At 41.5% G+C, this 20708-nt stretch overlaps 1 protein-coding gene across 1 annotated transcript in view; it reads right to left on the bottom strand.

Annotated features, from left to right (window-relative positions):
- LOC139415293 (leucine-rich repeat and fibronectin type-III domain-containing protein 2-like) overlaps positions 1–19497 on the bottom strand; it is a 65567-nt gene extending 46070 nt beyond the window's left edge. The window contains exon 1 of the mRNA XM_071163313.1: positions 19403–19497. The gene's annotated coding sequence lies outside the window, so the exon portion shown is untranslated. The remainder of the gene's footprint in view (positions 1–19402) is intronic.
- Positions 19498–20708: the final 1211 nt, after the last annotated feature.

Raw genomic sequence — 20708 nt, 5'->3', positions numbered from 1 at the left:
GTATTCTAATTGGTTGGTTGAAGTCAGGTGTCAATACGATGTCATGTCATTGGCTACGCTTGCAGATCGCGAACGTAAATACTTTGCAGTCTGATATTGACATGCAAACGGTAGGTCACGTTCTGAAATAATTTATTATATTTTCATATTTGAAATGAGTACTAGTTCACTATGTCCATGTCCTGATGTGTATACATATGTGTACGATACCCGTAAGACAATGGGGGCATCCTGGGATGTGCTTTTGATTGCTATTGCTGTAAGAGTTAGCCAGCATGTTCTAATTGTAATGGGCACGTTGCACCCTGGTAAGTCACAGTTGTTTCCATGCTAACAGACGAATCACAAATCTACCGCCATCAACATACTGTTGTCCTGCACGTCTAATATGCTGTCTTGTGTCTATTGTCAGAATAAACACCAATCAACTGGGCTTGCTGGCCGGACAACTGGGCTTGCTGGCAGGACGATCTATAGAGATCAATCTTTTTGTATTTGCTGGACCACTGTTACATTATCAGCCTGGTCACATAGACTAGACGTAACATATTGAATGTAAATCCTGTACACTAAAATTAGTATGATACATTACATGACAAAGTATGTTGACACCTGCTCGTCAAACATCTAATTCCAAAATCATGGGCATTAATGTGGAGTTGGTCGCCCCTTTGCTGCTAAAACTTCATCCCTCTTCTTGGAAGTCTCTCCACTAGATGTTGGAACATTGCTGCATGGACTAGCTTCCACTCAGCCACAAGGGCATTAGAGAGGCCGGGCACTGATGTTGGGTGATTAGGCCTGGCTCGCAGTCAGTGTTCCGATTCATCCCAAAGGTGTTCGATGGCGTTGAGGACAGGGCTCTATGCAGGCCAGTCAAGTTCTTCCACACCGATCCCAACAAACCATTTCTGTATGGACCTCATTTAGTGCACGGGTCATTGTCATGCTGAAACAGGAAAGGGCCTTCCTCAAATTGTTGCCACAAAGTTGGAAGCATAGAATCATCTAGAATGTCCCTAGATTTCCCTTCACTGGAACTAAGAAACCTGAACCATGAAAAACCTGAACTATGAAAATAGCCTATTCCTCCTCCACCAAACTTTACAGTTGGCACTATGTATTGGGGCAGGTAGCGTTCTCCTGGCATCTGCCAAACCCAGATTTGTCCGTCGGACTGACAGATGGTGATCACTCCCAAGAACGCGTTTCCACTGCACCAGAATCCAATGGCAGCGTGCTTTACATCACTCCAGCCAATGCTTGGCATTGTGCATGGTGATCTTAGGCTTGTGTGTGGTTGCTCGGCCATGGAAACCCATTTCATGAAGATCCCGATGAACAGTTATTGTTCTGATGTTGCTTCCAGAGGCAGTTTGGAACTTGTTAGGGAGTGTTGCAACAGAGGACATACAATTTCTACGTGCTACACGCTTCAGCACTTGGCATTCGAGTTCTGTGAGCTTGCCGTTGTTGTTCCTAGATGTTTCCACTTCACAATAACAGCACTTACAGTTGACCGGGTTAGGGCAGAAATTTTATGAACTGACTTGTTGGAAAGGTGGCATCCTATTACAGTGTCACATTGAAAGTCACCGAGCTCTTCAGTAAGGCCATTCTACTGCCAATGTGTGTCTATGGAGAATGCATGGCTGTGTGCTCAATTTTATACACCTGTCAGCAACGGGTGTGGCTGAAATAGCCAAATCTATCAATTTGAAAGGATGTCTGCACACTTTTGTATGTATAGTGTATATTACAAAAAAAATAAAGGAGGGGGGTTGGTTGGTTGGGCTGGATGGGTAGGTGTATAATGTGAAGATCTAGCAATGCAAAGGTTGTGTGAACGAATCTCATTATGCAAACTTATGCATTTTAGCTACTAAGCAACTTTTCAACTACTTTTTAGCTACTTTGCAACTACTTAGCATGCTAGCTAACCCTTCCCCTAACCCTAACCATTTTAGCCAACCCTTCCCCTAACCTTAACTATTTTAGCTAACCCTTCCCCTAACCCTAACTCCAATCTTAACCCGAACCCTCACCCAGCCTAGCTAATGTTAGCCAGCTAGCTACCTAGCTAATGTTAGCCACAACATACTTTGACTAATTCGTAACATATTATACATTTGAGCAAATTTTTAACATGTTGGACATTTATCAAATTTGTAACATATCATACGAATTGTGATTAATTACATACAGTATCATACGAAATGGATGATGGAGATACACAATTAATACATACCGTAAGAAATGTAACATATCATACTAAATGGAGTGTCTCGGATTTATGTACAGGTTGGTCTTAGTCACTCTCAGTCCACTCTGCACACACACACATGCACACACCCACCCATGCCCCCACACACACACAAAGGCCTCTTGCACATTGCCTGTGCTCAGGGTGGACACACTCACACACAACTTCAATGCATTATCAATGCATCTTGTATTAGAAAAGAAGTTCAGAAGAAGAAATAGGCCTACTTAAAAACTTATTAGTGATAGGCGTCCCGTTAACGGGACAGTTGTAATCAATGCAGAGCCTTATGTCAACATAGCAGATTTTAGAGAAACAACAAATGTCGGTTCATATAAGTGTCTTAAATCGTCTGAAAGCTTAAATTCTTGTTAATACTGTCCAATTTACAGTAGCTATTACTGCGAAGAAATGCCATGCTATTGTTTGACGAGAGCTCCCAACAACAAAACGTTTTTCACTGCAATAGGTTTGATAAATTCACCTCTGAAGGTGAAATGTGTACTTACATTCTGAAATAGTGCTCTGATTTATCATCCAAAGGGTCCCAGAGATAATAACAGAGAGATAATATAGCATGCACAATCGATTTTGTATTTCTAGTCGTTCAATTTGCAAAGAAAGGAATTTGTTAAAATCTAACCCTAAACGTTGTTTCAACCAGTAAATTAATGTTTGTATATATTCCTCAGAGATCCTAGAATGTAACCAGACTTCACTATTTCATTAGGTGTGTCGTATATCCTAAAGACTCCAAATTTGGTCTGAGAGCGACGCTTTCATGGCACGCTGATGACGCGGCCGGACTTCATTTGATCGACTCTATCTTTGTCAAATAAGCACCAATCGGGATCAAACAAAGCTAGCTAGATAGCCAATGAGCTAGGCTTTATGGGAGTATCCGGAAACCCTGTCTCGGTCGCAAAATGTAGGCGCTAACCTTTTGCGAGAGCATGCCTTTTCCTTTTGGACGAAAAGTATAAGAATATGCAGAGTTATGAAGTTATGAAAACTGGTTGTTTTGCAAATGCTGAACTTATAATATGGCTACTAATACTGGAAAAGCTAAATCAAAGTCTAAGTATACAGATTTGACGATATTCTTGCTGAATTTTTTTTAATATGAAAGCAAATGGCTCCTTCACAATCTGCCCAAATGAACCTGGTAACTTCACACTACAAATGTCATGTTGCTAGCTTCAAGTTATCCATCTGAAACTGTGCACATACACTGCTGCCATCTTGTGAACACCATCGGAATTACAACCAGAGTGATGGCTGGAAGTGGGACCTTTCTCTTGCATTTATCTCTTGCATTAGCAAATGCTAAATGACCCCAAAATGTTTGTTTTTTTATGTAGTGTGTGCCCACACTAAACAGAAAGCGGGTGGGTCTGTTTTTTGTTCCATTTGAATGCTTTCTCCACCAGAGCTAGTGTTGATTCCCTTGCTCTCCCACACGTATTCCTCCGCCGGTTGGACACAGAGTCCCACTGCTGGCATTAAGATGGAAGGAAGGATTACAGAGGAGCTCTGCCTTTCCATACAGGACCGAGCGCTACACTCTCCACAACAGCACAACTCTCCAGAACATTGGAGCAAAAACCTACGCACTGGCTGTCGGCATCAAATAACTAATCCTTTTGGATGAACACCAGGCATCTCACAGAGGCTCGCAGAGGAACAAACTGGGAAAAAAGGGGTCCCTTTAAGACAGAAAAATACACAGTGTCTTTTAGAATAAAAGTTTTCCTCCACTGTTGGGGAGAGCGAGACGGTTGTTAATATTGCTGATTATATTGGGTTACATTGGCGTCCATATTTTCTCGACAGTTTGGGGGATTCCCCCAAGGATACCCGGCGATGACATATCTCCTTTGAACAGCAATGATAAGGCTGATTAAATTTATTCTGAATAATGTAGAAATCTTTGCGATCTGAATTGAAAAATGAAATATGTTATCAGACGTAGTCAGTGGTGAACACGTGTTTGAACAATACAAGCGCATATGTGTGTTTGCATGCACAAACATGCACACATATGCACGCATTGTGTGTCAGCGTGTGTCAGCGTGTGTCAGCGTGTGTACGACACTGAGCTGGATGCATCCTCCCTTTCATTCTGTGAAAGTGCGTGTAAAGCCAGAGATGACAGCTGACAGTGTCCATATGGTAGTTCTAAGGAGCCATGACTGCTGCTATTTCTTTGCCAAAGAAATTCTATCTCTCTCTCTGCATGCTGGGAGTGTTTGGTGCATCCTGGGAATTGTATGAGCGAGTGTTTTCTGTCTCCCTTTCTTGGTTCTTTTCCTTTTTCTATGCATGATTAAGGTTATTGTTTATTTAATTTATTTGTTGTGGTAGAATTAAGTATATTGCTTTTCTTGTCTGAATTGCCCTGGCTTTTGGCAGGGATGACGACCCACATGGGGACGCCGTCCCTGTCACTTTGGCACGGCTTTAGGTGTATTACTGAAGCTACAGACGCTGTGGAGGAGTTTCTGGTCACCGTAGGAGAGAAGGTAGGCTATGAAAATGTTTCTTATGCATCGTGGATGAATAAAGCGGTGTGGTTTTTGCATCGTGGATGAATAAAGCGGTTTTGGTTTTTCTTAAAGAGCGCATCTTTTTGATCGGATGGTTGAGCATGGCGTACTTCTTAAAGTTATGTTTATTCAATGTTTGTTCATGTTTTTGGACTCACCGGAGCAGACTATGCAGTTATAGTTTAAAGTCAAGAATGACAACAGACTATATATGGCTTATGCTAGTACGGGAAGTCAACGGTGTTTTGAGTGTGTCCACAAGCAACATGCTTGACCGAAACGGGAGAAGTTGGAGGGAGGGGTGCAAGTGGTCCTCCTAACGCCTGGGCCCACTGATGTAGGGAGAGGTGGGCCGACAGTGGTAGACCAGCCACAAGCACCTGTTGCTGAGGAACAAGTTGTCCATGTTGAGGGTATGGAGTTGCAGCTTGTACCAGAGGGCAACATAGCGTGTGATGTGCAGCATAAAAATATTGTTGTAGGAGGTAAGGATGGATCTGGGGAGACATTTCCTCAGACTGGTGAGGGGGTTCATGTGGAGCTTGTCTCCCAGCTAGTAGAGGAGATGCCCGGTACGATGGGGTGCAAGTGGGGAGTGTTGAGAGGGATGTGGCTGAGGGGAGTCAGGGGTCTGTGGCCTCAGTTGAGGAAAATCAGGAGAAGAATATGGATATCTCTTTTGATATGATAGCAGCTGGCGATGACTCAATTTACAATCTAGAGGAGGTCAATGGGTCCTTTGATCAGACTTTTGGGAAATCTGTGAAATTGGCAGATTTTTGGGATGTTGATACGTTTTTGAGGTCAGCTGTGGTGTTACAGATGACGGTGGGGTTAGACCAGTTGAGTGTGAAGAAGCGTTTTCGCTTGAGGGAATGTGTTACTGCTGTCACGGCAGCAAAAGGTAGTGGGAAACGTGGTAAGGTTAAAAATAAAATTAAAACAATTATGATGATCATCCCTCATAGGGTGTTTTATTTTCTTTGTCTGGTTTCTCTGTGGTTTGTTACGCTTTTTCTTTCTCTTTTCTATATGGAGGTACTGAGGGTAGGTTCTCTCAATTTTAAAGGTACAGGAATAAGATGGCTTGGGTATTAGAAGTAATAAAACAGAAAAGGCTTAATGTTGTTTTTCTACAAGAGACACAAAGTGATGAGGTTGACTGGGGTATGTGGTGGGAGGGGCAGCATATATTCAGTCATGGTGCCAATTTCAATGCTGGGGTGGCAATTTTGTTTTCCTCAGTCTTAGTGGTGACTGTGGTATCTACAACAGAGATTGTCAAGGGTCAGGATGTTATGTTTTTTTTGTTCGTTTTTTTAGATGATTGTTTATGCTCCTAATGAGGATACAGAGCATTTTGCTGTATTTGCTAAAATAAATACAACCATAAGACAGTGTGACCAAGAGGGGTGTATGGTTTTAAGGGGGACTGGAACTTTACAGTGGATTTTACTGTTGACTGCACTGCTGAAGAACGATAGTTTCTATTAGACAAATTCAGGTATGTTTATCCTCATCACAGTTCACTTTCTTAGCAGCCACATACAAACAGCATGATCACTTTTTTCGTTGTATAATTCCTTCTTGCATCTACATGCTCTCCTCCTCTCACATTTTCCCTTCGCTTGTGGACTTCATTGCACAACATAACCACTGTCTGTGACCAAAACTTACATCGTCACCATATTAGCTAACGTCATAGTTAACGTAGCTACTAGAACTAACGAGTTAGTAAACCCACTACAATCATGCAGTACAGTTTACATAAGGCAGATTCGTTTTTACACCGGTGGGCCCCAGTGGCAATACATTCATAAAACCAAAAGCTTGCCTTGACTTGGAAGAGTTCCAGTGTTGGATAGCCAGCTAGCTAACATAGCATCCCTCTCTCTTAACTAGGCAAGTCAGTTAAGAACACATTCTTATTTTCAATGACGGCCTAGGAACGGTGGGTTAACTGCCTTGTTCAGGGGCAGAATGACAGATTTTACCTTGTCAGCTCACGGATTCAATCTTGCAACCTTATGGTTAACTAGTCCAACGCTCTAACCACCTGCCTCACGAGGAGCCCGCCTGTTACGCGAATGCAGTAAGAAACCAAGGTAAGGTGCTAGCTAGCATTACACTTAATCAATCATAATCACTAGTTATAACTACACATGGTTGATGATATTACTCGTTTATCTAGCGTGTCCTGCATTGCATATAATCGATACAGTGCGCATTCGCGAAAAAGGACTGTCGTTGCTCCAACGTGTACCTAACCATAAACACCAATGCCTTTCTTAAAATCAATACACAGAAGTATATATTTTTAAACCTGCATATTTAGCTAAAAGAAATCCAGGTTAGCAGGCAATATTAACCAAGTGAAATTGTGTCACTTCTCTTGTGTTCATTGCACGCAGGGTCAGGGTATATGCCGCCTGGCTCATTGCAAATTAATTTGCCAGAATTTTACGTAATTATGACATAACATTGAAGGTTGTGCAATGTAACAGGAATATTTAGACTAATGGATGCCACCCGATAGATAAAATACTTATTTCACTGAAATAATTAACGTCTTGTTTTCGAGATGATAGTTTCCGGATTGGACCATATTAATGACCTAAGGCTCGCATTTCTGTGTGTTATTATGTTATAATTAAGTCTATGATTTGATAGAGCAATCTGACTGAGCGATGGTAGGCACCAGCAGGCTCATAAGCATTCATTCAAACAGCACTTTTGTGCGTTATGCTAGCAGCTCTGCTGTTTATGACTTCAACCCTATCAACTCCTGAGATTAGGCTGGTGTAACGATGTGATGTGAAATGGCTAGCTAGTTTGCGAGTTGAAGATACTTTTACTACGAGTATTAGTAATTGACTGACCAGGTCTCTCCAGATCTCCCAACAATGCTATTTCTAAGGTCAATTTTAGACCAGAAACAAGCTACTGGGACAGTGGCAAGGCATTTTTCTCAAAATATATACTTTAAACTTTAATGTTCACTAGCTGGACACGCTAACGCAGCCGGGTACTAAACTGTAAACAAATCATAACTTTTGTACCAGCCATGGTACTATCTCTACTGATCACGTTTCCAATCACATTATCTAGACAGCTGGTGACATCTCAAGAGAGATCTCCGTCTGACAAATTGTTATCAGGTAAGTTAAAGTTATTTCTAATCAAACTATTTAGTTATAGAAACATGACACCATCAATGCAAGCTATAAAAGGACTCCCAATTTAGAACACAGCAACCTTAGAAATGTAAGTAGTGTAACGCTCGTTGTCGGTGGAAGGAAGAGTGGACCAAAACACAGCGTGTAAAAGTGTTCATGATATTTATTTACAAGAAACACTCAAACAAAAATAACAAATCCAAAAACGAACGCGAACAGTTCCGTCAGGCACAGACACTAAACAGAAAATAACACCCCACCAAACCCAAACGGAAAATCACAACTTATATATGATCCCCAATCAGAGACAACAATAGACAGCTGCCTCTGATTGGGAACCAAACCAACAAAGAAAAATAAAATTTTTCCCAACCGAGTCGCACCCTGACCTAACCAAACATAGAGAATAAATAAGGATCTCTAGATCAAGTAGATCTGGAGCAGATAGCTTTATCACTAGCTGCACGTCATTCCGTGACAAGGAGTTGTTTATTCAAAGTAATATTTGAAGTCAACAAACACACTGTGGTCAAATCTATTCTTGTTGGATTATGCAAGGCTTTAGCTAAGTCATTATTGTTTAGGAGCTATTACTTGAATTGCATGACTAATATAAAGTTAAATATTCTAACCCTGTACTTTTCTTTCCCTGAAAGTGGATTTTCAGTCTAAAGGCAAATAGCCCAAAATCCTACAATCTGTGCACGTAAATAGATTTGATGTACATTATATGATGTTTTAGGGCATTCACTTTTACCCTCTGAAAAATCTTTTGAAGCAATCATTAACAGTTTTATTTTAAAGGGACGGGGGGGGGGGTGTTTTATTGGAATGAATTGCGGATCTCTTTAACAGGAGAGGATTTTCTGCAGGAGAGGATTTGATGTACTTTACTTTCTCAGTCACTGCCCTTCTCTCCGGCTCCACAAAGAGTTTCCACTGAAGCAGAGTGCATCAATATTAGAAATGCCCATGAAATTCTACGGATTCCTCCGTGCACTGTATATAATTTCACGGATATAGGGGGATTCTGACATCCTTCATCTCCTCTTTCCACCCTGCCCGACTCAGAATAAGAGGACATATCACCTTTCACTGGCGACAAGACAGGTGTAATAAAACAAGACTGAAACATGTATCCTCCCCTGCAGCATGGTCCACTACATTGTTTTTACCCCCATCGTTGGTTGATGGATTTGGTCTGTATGAAAAACACAGGACACAGCTAGGCATAGTTGGCATTAGGCTATGGCAGATATAAAAAAAATGGCTGCCATTGAGAATACCCCCATTTACGGCCCCTCTGTTACCTCTCATTATCAAAAGTAACAGTATCCCCACATCTAGAGGTCGAATCTTATCATCCTCTCCATCTAGAAGGAAGCATTACTGAGCAACATAAAGCAGGGCTACCTGTGGTGACTGGGTCAGAGAGGTGGAGGATGTGCCTCCTTCTCACACCATGGATCTAGGCAACTCCAGCTGTGTTCACAACAGAAGCCAGGAAATAGCCCATTTCAAAAACAGACAAAAACTATTGCTGTCAAAAAGATATAGAAAAATTGTATTTTTTACTCAAGCAATAAGACTTTTCCTTTACTTTTATAAAGTAACAACAATTGGACAACTTTGATTCAGCAGCACCAGATTTTACTTTAAAGTTTAACGAAATTAGGGTTTGAGATTGAGATTCCTCCCGCTGTTTTCTATTTACTTGAAGAGATAAAAATGCATAATAAAACATTTATTCATGTTTTTCTGTGGAAATGAAACAAATCGTTCTGGCAAGGCATGTGCAGTAGGGAGGGACACACAACTTTTGAAGACCTCTGGCTTTGTAGTTGGCTAGCAAGGCAAGAGACATTTTTAAATCTTAAACATATTTCCCTAGGTGGTGGGCCATACATAGCAAGCTATCTGCTTTAGTTTTCTAGATGATCAATCTCTGTCTAAGGAGGAGCTCGTTTTTACATATTCTGTATATTTATTTATTCTGAACACATTTCCATTTGTTGGCAATGTAAATTCTTGCAATTCTTTTCAAAACACATACTGTGATGTTCACTATCTAGACAGGCACATGCAGCCGAGTACTAAACTGTAAACCAATCACAACTTGTGTACCAGCCATTGTTTTTTTGCCTTGTAACTTATTTTTTTACATGTTTTGTACATAATCTCTTATGACCGAAAAAAAAACTTATGGACATCAGAACAGTGATTACTCACCACGAACTGGAAGAAGCTTTTTCCTTTAATGACTCCGACAAGTCCGACTTGAAGGATGTACTGCTTTCCTGGGAACAGGCCCAAATCCCTGTCATTTGCGTGAAGAGAAGACGGAAAAAAGGGGGGCGGAGTTCGGGCTGCCTTCTGAGAATTCGTAGGCGAGCAAGTAAAACCCCACTGCCATCCGTTCTATTGGCAAACATGCAATCATTGGAAAATAAAATTGAAGACCAACGAGCAAGATTAAACTACCAACGGGACATTAAAAACGGTAATATCTTGTTTTTCACTGAGTCGTGGCTGAACGATGACATGAACATCATACAGCTGCAGAGTTTGACACTGTATTGGCAGGATAGAACAGCAGCCTCTGGTAAGACAAGGGCAGTCTATGTATATTTGTAAACGACAGCTGGTGCATGATATCTAAGGAAGTTTCAAGGTTTTGCTCACCTAAGGTATAGTATCTCATAATAAGCTCTAGACCACACTATCTACCTAGAGAGTTTTCATCTGTATTCTTCGTAGCTGTCCACATACCAACACAGGCTGAACCTGGCACTAAGACTGCACTCAATGAGCTGTATAAGCAAACAGGAAAACACTCATCCAGAGGCGGCGCTCCTAGTGGCCGGGGAATTTAATGCAGGTAAACTTAAATTCGTTCTACCAAATTTCCACTAGCATGTTAAATGTGCATCCAGGGGAAAAAAAACTCTAGACAACATTTACTCCACACACAGAGATGCGTACAAAGCTCTCCCTCGCCCTCCATTTGGAAAATCTGACCATAATTCTATCCTCCTGATTCCTGCTTACAAGCACATTTTAAAGCAGGAAGCACCAGTGACTTGGTCTGTAAAAAAGTGGTCAGATGAAGCAGATGCTAAGCTACAGGACTGATTCGCTAGCACAGTCTGGAATAAATTCTGGGATTCTTCCAGTGGCATTGAGGAGTACACAACATCAGTCACTGGCTTCATCAATAAGTGCATCGATGACATTGTCCTCACAGTGACTGTATGTACATACCCCAACCAGAAGCCATGGATTACAGACAACATCCGCACTGAGCTAAAGGGTAGAGCTGCCACTTTCAAGGAGCGGGACTCAAACCTGGAAGCTTATAAGAAATCTCGCTATGCCCTCCGACGAACCACCAAACAGGCAAAACGTCAATACAGGACTAAGATCGAATCATACGACACCGGCTCCGACGCTCGTCGGATGTGGCAGGTCTTGCAAACTATTACAGACTACAAAGGACAGCACAGCCGAGAGCTGCCCAGTGACACGAGCCTACCAGACGAGCTAAATTACTTCTATGCTTTCTTCGAGGCAAGTAACACTGAAACATGCATGAAAGCATCAGCTGTTCCGGAAGACTGTGTGATCACGCTCTCCACATCCGATGTGAGTAAGACCTTTAAACAGGTCGACATTCACAAGGACACAGAGCAAGATGGATTACCAGGACGTGTACTGCGAGCATGCGCTGACCAATTGGCTTGTGTCTTCACTGACAATTTCAACCTCTCCCTGTCTGAGTCTGTAATACCAACATGTTTCAAACAGACCACCATAGTCCTTGTACCCAAGAACACCAAGCTAACCTGCCTAAATGACTACTGACTGGTAGCACTCACGTTTGTAGCCATTAAGTGCTTTGAAATGCTGGTCATGGCTCACACCAACTGCCCTAATAGATCCTAATAGATCCACAGATGATGCAATCTCTATTGCACTCCACACTACCCTTTCCCACCTGGACAAAAGGAATGTGAGAGTGCTATTCATTGACTACAGCTCAGTGTTCAACACCATAGTGCCATCAAAGGTCATCACTAAGCTAAGGACCCTGAGACAAAACACCTCCCTCTGCAACTGGATCCTGGACTTCCTGATGTGCCATCCCCAGGTGGTAAGGGTAGGTAACAATACATCCGCCACGCTGATCCTCAACACTGGGGGCCCATCAGGGGTACGTGCTCAGTCCTCTCATGTACTCCCTGTTCACTCATGTATGGCCAGGCACGACCCCAACATCATCATTAAGTTTGCCGATGATCACCGACAACCAAGAGACAGCCTGTAGGGAAGAGGTCAGAGACCTGGCCGTGTGGTGCCAAGATAGCAACCTCTCCCTCAAAGCGATCAAGACAAAGGAGATGATTGTGGACTACAGGAAAAGGAGGACTGAGCACGCCACCATTCTCATCGACAGGACTGTAGTTGAGCAGGTTGAGAGCTTCAAGTTGGTTGGTGTCCACATCGCAAAAGAAACTAACGTGGTCCAAGCACACCAAGACAGTCGTGAAGGGGGCACGACAAAACCTATTCCCCCTCAGGAGATGGAAAAGATTTGTCATGGGTCCTCAGATCCTCAAAAGGTTAATCAAGAGCATCACTGGTATGGCAACTGCTTGGCCTCCGACTGCAAAGCACTACAGAAGGTAGTGTGTATGGCCCAATACATCACTGGGGCGAAAATTCCTGCCATCCAGGACCTCTATACCAGGCGGTGTCAGTGGAAGGCCCTAAAAATTGTCAGACTTCAGCGACCCTAGTCATAGACTGTTCTCTCTGCTACCGCATGGCAAGCGGTACAGGAGCGCCAAGTCTAGGTCCAAGATGCTTCTAAACAGTGTTTACCCCCAAGCCACAAGACTCCTGAACATCTAATCAAATGGCTACGCAGACTATTTGCATTGCCCCCCCCCCCCCCCCCTCTTTTCACGCTGATGCTATTCTCTGTTATTATCTATGTATAGTCACTTTAATAACTCTACCTAAATGTATATATTACCTCAATTACCTCAACTAACCTGTGCCCCCGCACGTTGACTCTGTACCGGTATGGCCTGTATATAGCCTTGCTATTGTTATTTTACTGCCGCTATTGAATTATTTGTTACTTGTATTTCTTATTATATTATTATATTTTTTAAAGTTTTTATATATAACTGCAATGTTGATTAGGACTTGTAACTAAGCATTTCACTGTAAGGTCTCTATACCTGTTGTATTTGGTGCATGTGACAAATAAGATTTGATTTGGTAATATCTCTGCTGATCACGTTGCCAATCACCTTATATAGACAGCTGGTGACAAATCTTAAGAGAGATCTCCGTCTGACAAGTTGCTATCAGGTAAGTCTTTTAGCTCTTTCCAATCTATTTAGTTATGGAAACATGATCCCATCAATGCAAGCTATAAAATGCCTCAACTTATAACACAGCAACCGTAGTGATTTAGCAAGCTTGCTAGTGAGCTAGCTAGTTGCAACAAGTAGATCCGGAGCAAATAGCTTTATCCCTAGCTAGCATGTCATTCCGGGACAAGGAGTTGTTAATTCCATGCAATAATTTAAGTCAACAAAAATCGATATGACATGTAGTCTAAATCTAATACAGTCATCGGGGCAGAACCCATACATTTAATTCATACTGAAAAATGTAAAGTGCTACATTAATAGTTGGAGTAGGATAGTTGGAGCTGGAATCTGTCAGGATCATTTTCTAGCTCACAAACTACATTCCTTTTCTGTGATTATTTATGTTACTCATTCTTGTCTCTCACTTTTGTCTCACATGGTCTATTCAACTCTCATGTGTCCTGCGCTCAGAGCTCAAACACAGTGCTATTAACCAATCATGGACTGATTCACTCACCTGTGAGGAGAACCATCCTGCTGCAGGTTGAACTAGCCCTGCCATCAGTATTTAGACATTGGGACCACATGCATTTGCCTGTTGTCTTTTCTTTGTTGGTTTTGTCTTACACAGTCTAGTGCATTTTAAAGTTGAAGAAACACCAACTACAGATACACATGCTTTTTTGAGCATCTCAAAGACTAAATTCAATGTGGAATTAGTTTAACAAGTCCCTGTCAGGAGCCCAGGCTTATGCCATAGATGATAGTTCTCGTCTTTGGACCACACAATATTTAGACTGCATTCTTCTAAGGGACTTGTCTCTCTCGGTCAGCTACATTGGTGACCAGGGTGGGATCCTTTCGATATGCCTATGGGGCCAGGGCACACACATACTCCTAAAGAGAAGGGGCAATACTGAAGCATGCATTGATGACCGTTCGACAGTCTCCATCAGAGATCAATTTGTATTGCACCTTTTTTTTAAATGTCAGTCACTGATAGTCAGTCAATTAGCCCATGTCATTTTTTAGATTTCTAAGTTAATTTAGCAGCCAGGTATCTAAACCTATTATCATGATCGAATTACCGGCCGAGGGGCCCACATTGATTTTGTTAGTCAGTCTCACTCAGATATTATATTCAAAACTGCAAACATTTCTCTCCACCCAATAGCAACATTTGTGGAATTGCTTGAAATTAGTTACAAAATAGCAACATTTTCTATGCACTGCATGGCAAAATGTTTAGAATTGCACAGAAAATAAATGAAAGATCTCCTCTTTCAAGAGGGGGGTCACTAAAATGTTTTGGTCGCAGTGTGTGTGTGTGTGTGTGTGTGTGTGTGTGTGTGTGTGTGTGTGTGTGTGTGTACGCAGGCCTGCGAGCAACTGCAGCCCCTCATTTGTGGGCCCCACCCCTATCAAAGTTGCCCATTCCTGAAGCTCTCATTTATGGACAGCAACATTATAAGATTGTGCCCTCCTAGACACTTGTTATACATTGATTGAGAAGTTAAACTATATTTAGATACTTCAAATACTGCCTGAGACACCACACTTGCTATTTGTCTCTGTGAAACACTGTTTGTGACGGTGTTCTTTGTTGGAATGTATATGCATGAAACGTACATTATGGAAAACGTGTCTCACACTCAGTCACAGTCAGTAGAATAATGAATGGGTTGGCAAGATTTTGGGATCGTCAACTTTTAAAAGGTTAGTAGGAAAGTTAATATACTAAATATACTCACATTCACTGAACATTTAGTATTTGAAACTCAGACATTCATTTCCCATCTGCTGTTTCTATAATCCTGCAGGCTCTTTATCATTCTCCATACCTTATATTCTAATGCATCCAACATGATGCAGGCCCACCATGGTATTGGGCAGCTGCTATTTGAGACCTTATCTGGTTTATAAATCAAACTCTGGTTATCTTACTGCAGAGCACATTGTACAACTGTTTTTAGAGAATATTGTATTACAAGGTATGCTATAAGTGCAAGCTATGCCACATGTATTGGCTAATATGCATACAGTGGGGCAAAAAAATATTTAGTCAGCCACCAATTGTGCAAGTTCTCCCACTTAAAAAGATGAGAGAGGCCTGTAATTTTCATCATAGGTACACTTCAACTATGACAGACAAAATGAGAAAAAAAATCCAGAAAATCACATTGTAGGATTTTTAATGAATTTATTTGCAAATTATTGTGGAAAATAAGTATTTGGTCAATAACAAAAGTTTATCTCAATACTTTGTTATATACCCTTTGTTGGCAATGACAGAGGTCAAAACGTTTTCTGTAAGTTTTCAAAAGGTTTTCACACACGGTTGCTGGTATTTTGGCCCATTCCTACATGCAGATCTCCTCTAGAGCAGTGATGTTTTGGGGCTGTTGCTGGGCAACACGGACTTTCAACTCCCTCCAAAGATTTTCTATGGGGTTGAGATCTGGAGACTGGCTAGGCCACTCCAGGACCTTGAAATGCTTCTTACGAAGCCACTCCTTCGTTGCCCGGGTGGTGTGTTTGGGATCATTGTCATGCTGAAAGACCCAGCCATGTTTCATCTTCAATGCCCTTGCTGATGGAAGGAGGTTTTCACTCAAAATCTCACGATACATGGCCCCATTCATTCTTTCCTTTACACGGATCAGTCGTCCTGGTCCCTTTGCAGAAAAACAGCCCCAAAGCATGATGTTTCCACCCCCATGCTTCACAGTAGGTATGGTGTTCTTTGGATGCAACTCAGCATTCTTCGTCCTCCAAACACGACGAGTTTTTACCAAAAAGTTATATTTTGGTTTCATCTGACCATATGACATTCTCCCAATCTTCTTCTGGATCATCCAAATGCTCTCTAGCAAACTTCAGATGGGCCTGGACATGTACTGGCTTAAGCAGGGGGACACGTCTGGCACTGCAGGATTTGAGTCCCTGGCGGCGTAGTGTGTTACTGATGGTAGGCTTTGTTACTTTGGTCCCAGCTCTCTGCAGGTCATTCACTAGGTCCCCCTCACCGTTCTTGTGATCATTTTGACCCCACGGGGTGAGATCTTGCGTGGAGCCCCAGATCGAGGGAGATTATCAGTGGTCTTGTATGTCTTCCATTTCCTAATAATTGCTCCCACAGTGGATTTCTTCAAACCAAGCTGCAGATTCAGTCTTCCCAGCCTGGTGCAGGTCTAAAATTTTGTTTCTGGAGTCCTTTGACAGCTCTTTGGTCTTGGCCATAGTGGAGTTTGGAGTGTGACTGTTTGAGGTTGTGGACAGGTGTCTTTTATACTTATACAAGTTCAAACAGGTGCCATTAATACAGGTAACGAGTGGAGGACAGAGGTTCATCTTAAAGAAGAAGTTACAGGTCTGTGAGAGCCAGAAATCTTGCTTGTTTGTAGGTGACCAAATACTTATTTTCCACCATAATTTGCAAATAAATTCATTAAAAATCCTACAATGTGATTTTCTGGATTTTCTTTTCTCATTTTGTCTGTCATAGTTGAAGTGCACCTATGATTAAAATTACAGTTCTCTCTCATCTTTTTAAGTGGGAGAACTTGCACAATTGGTGGCTGACTAAATACTTATTTGCCCCACTGTATATAGCTGTTGTTTTAAAAAACAACTCCATTCTAACATACAGTATCATTCAAAAGTTTGGACACACCTACTCATTCAAGGGATTTTCTTAATTTTGACTATTTTCTACATTGTAGAATAATAGTGAAGGCATCAAAACTATGAAATAACACATATGAAATCATGTAGTCACCAAAATAAAGTGTTAAACAAATCTAAATATATTTGATATTTGATATTCTTCAAAGTAGGCATCCTTTGCCTTGATGACAGCTTGGACACTCTTGGCATTCTCTCAACCGGCTTCATGACGTAGTCACCTGGAATGCATTTCAATTAACAGGTGTGCCTTGTTAAATTTGTATTGATGTTGTGACAAGGTAGGGCTGGTACACAGAAGATAGCCCTATTTGGTAAAAAAACAAGTCCATATTATGGAAATAACAGCTGAAATAAGCAAAGAGAAACTACAGTCCATCATTACTTTAAGACATAAAGTTCAGTCAATACGGAAAATTTCAAGAACTTTGAAAGTTTCTTCAAGTGCAGTCGCTAAAACCATCAAGCGCTATGATGACACCGTCTCTCCTGAGGACCACCACTGGAAAGGAAGACCCAGAGTTACCTCTGCTGCAGATGATAAGTTAATTAGAGTTAACTGCACCTCAGAAATTGCAGGCCAAATAAATGCTTCACAGAGTACAATAACAGACACATCTCAACATCAACTGTTCAGAGGAGACTTTGTGAATCAGGCCTTCATGTTAGAATTACTACAAAGAAACCACTACTAAAGGACACCAATAAGAAGAAGAGACTTGCTTGGACTAAGAAACACGAGCAATGGACATTAGACTGGTGGAAATCTGTCCTTTGGTCTAATGAGTCCAAATTTGAGATCTTTGGTACCAACCGCCGTGGCTTTGTCAGGTGAACAAATGATCTCCACATGCGTGGTTTCCACCATGAAGCATGGAGGAGGAGGTATGATAATGTGGGGGTGCTTTGCTTGTGACACTGCCTGTGATTTATCTAGAATTCAAGGCACACTTAACCAGCATTGCTACCACAGCATTCTGCAGCGATACGCCATCCCATCTGGTTTGCACTTAGTGGGACTATCATTTGTTTTTCAACATGACAATGACCCAAAATAAACCTCCAGGTTGTGTAAGGGCTATTTGACGAAGAAGGAGTGTGATGGAGTGCTGCATCAAATGACCTGGCCTCCACAATCACCGACTTAAATCTAATTTTGATGGTTTGGGATTCATCCACAGATTGAAGGAAAAGCATCCAACAAGTGCTCAGCATATGTGGGAACTCCTTCAAGACTGTTGGAAAAGCGTTCCTTATGAAGTTGGTTGAGAGAATGCCAAGAGTGTGCAAAGCTGTTATCAAGGCAAAGTTTGGTGCTTTGAAGAATCTCAAATCTCAAATATGTGTTGTTTAACACTTTTTTGGTTACTACATGATTCCATATGTGCTTTTCTTAGTTGTGATGTCTTCACTATTATTCTACAATGTAGATAAATAGTCAAAATTAAGAAAAGCCCTTGAATGAGTAGGTGTGTCCAAACTTATGACTGGTACTGTACATGACCAACACACACCTTTCTATCAACATGCTTTTATTTGGGTTTCAATGCAAAGTATATGATTGAATGTCTATTTAAGCATGCAGCTAGTTACTTGAAATGAGACATATAATCATGCCAAAACGTGATTAAAAAATGTAGTTTACTGACAAATTGACATTTACAGTAACTGGCTAGGCCAGTCAAACTGTGCCATTGGCTAGCTTTCAATAAATTGGCTAAATGGTCAATAGAGTTACTTCTTCATAAGATCAAGACAATTCGTATTGCATGCTGGGTATTTCAAATGCACTCAAAAAAATCTAATCTTATTTCTAGATATATCTGTTCCTCTTCATCAGACAGCAGCTCACAAGAGGCTGTGTTTACATCATAGATAGAAGCAGGTCTTGGGCAGAAATATACTGTGTATGAGAAAAAGTGCAAGAATTTAATTATCCCCTCTCTTGACAGGGAATGATCGACTTCACGTTTTTTGGAGGCTGCTGCAGGGCCCTGGCTGCATTCTGGAGCTTCTCTTACACTCTTAAGGTCACCCAGGTGTTGGTCTTAGAGAAATCATAAACCTGCATGCTTCTACGTGCCCTACGCTGCTCAACAATCGCCATGCCAGCACTCAAAACCATCATCAGTCCAGCCTCATACCACCTTGTTCCACCTAAACCCTTCATTTCCCAAGACTTTCTCAGTCAAAAACAAAGGCCTTTAAAGGATTTATCAACCTTTGTTTTTCCTCTAGAGAACTTTGTTTTTGTACCAGTAAGGTTAAGGCTCTTAGGTATTGGGTCTGCTGTAGGTGTGTGAGATGAGTGGATTCCCAAACACCTGTGTTGTGTTCTGTGCTACTTACCTGTATTGTGTTGTGTCACTGCCATAGGTTCACTCACGGGGCATCGCCCGTCAATCACAGCCTGCACGCCTCTTCCCACCACACCAGAGGGAATGGCCAACCTGGAGAGCACACACACACCAACACACACAATCTGCTCAGTTTACACATGGAAACACGCTTCGATCAGCTCAAACAAAGATCATGTGTAAATAGCTAGAGGAATTTTGAAAATCCAATGGATTTAGTGGTCAAATTAGTAGTGGTCAAATTAGCCCCTTCCAATAATACAAATCTAGTCCTGGTGGATGCATAAGAGCTATTTATTGAGCATCAATGCAATAGACAGCCTCAACTTAAGTCCTTATGATGTAATGCTTTGTGTTTGATGAATTTGATAAAGATTTTCAGAGCAGCATTACTAAAAAAACTCTGATTCCTCTTATAACCCAGTGGAATCTGAATCTGAATATGACCGTCAAATGCCCTGCAAAGGGGATTTTGTTTCTAGACGTATCCATAGAACAGCCTACGAGATGCAGGGGAGGGGATCCCAGTATCTGGGCGGATTTCTGAGAGCTTTGCGACAACGCTTTAACACACCGTAGAATGGTTCCTCAGGAAGACCCCAGCCTGTCAGTGTCTGCAAATCCTGTCTGATAAATAAAAAATGAAAAAACAAAACAATGAGGTGCACTCACTCACAGTGTGGGAGCTCAAACTGAATATAGATGAAATGCACATCCATACCAATGTAGTCTGCTCCTGCTCCTGCAGCTGGAGCCTGAATCTCTAATCAAGATAGGTGGCAAAGGGTGGCATGTTACCAAGTCTGCCATCTAAATAGTGCCCAAGTGGGACATAAAAAAGATGACTCATGCACACTGAGTATGATGATGTTAGGAAATAGTTATCTTACTGAATACAGTGAAGAGGAACAAAACAGTAGAATCAAAGAGCTACCTAAACTGTGCCATAACACAAGTAATTGCGTTCCACTAGTTTGAACAGACAGAAAACACAGACACCTCCCAGACAGACAGCTGAATGTTTTTTGGACAGAAACATGGATAAATAGTGTGAAGCCCATTGTAGCAGTGTAGACCTCTCAACTACATTTAAGATAATTCAATCTGACAGAGAATAATTGTGATAAGAAATTGTTTAATAACCTACTTCATATAATTACAACCTAGCGCACCTGCCAAACTCATTAGCTCTGTGATATTAGGGTGAAGGATTGAGCCGCATTTATGTAAATTGAGAGCTTGATGAAGTTATAATAAATCGGATAGCACTGGATTATGAGGCTTTATGGGGTAGAGAC

This window comes from Oncorhynchus clarkii, chromosome 8, assembly GCF_045791955.1.
Source record: "Oncorhynchus clarkii lewisi isolate Uvic-CL-2024 chromosome 8, UVic_Ocla_1.0, whole genome shotgun sequence".
Classification (NCBI taxonomy): Eukaryota; Metazoa; Chordata; class Actinopteri; order Salmoniformes; family Salmonidae; genus Oncorhynchus; species Oncorhynchus clarkii.
The sequence above is the reverse complement of the archived record's forward strand: the minus strand, read 5'-3'. Positions and strand labels throughout refer to the sequence as shown.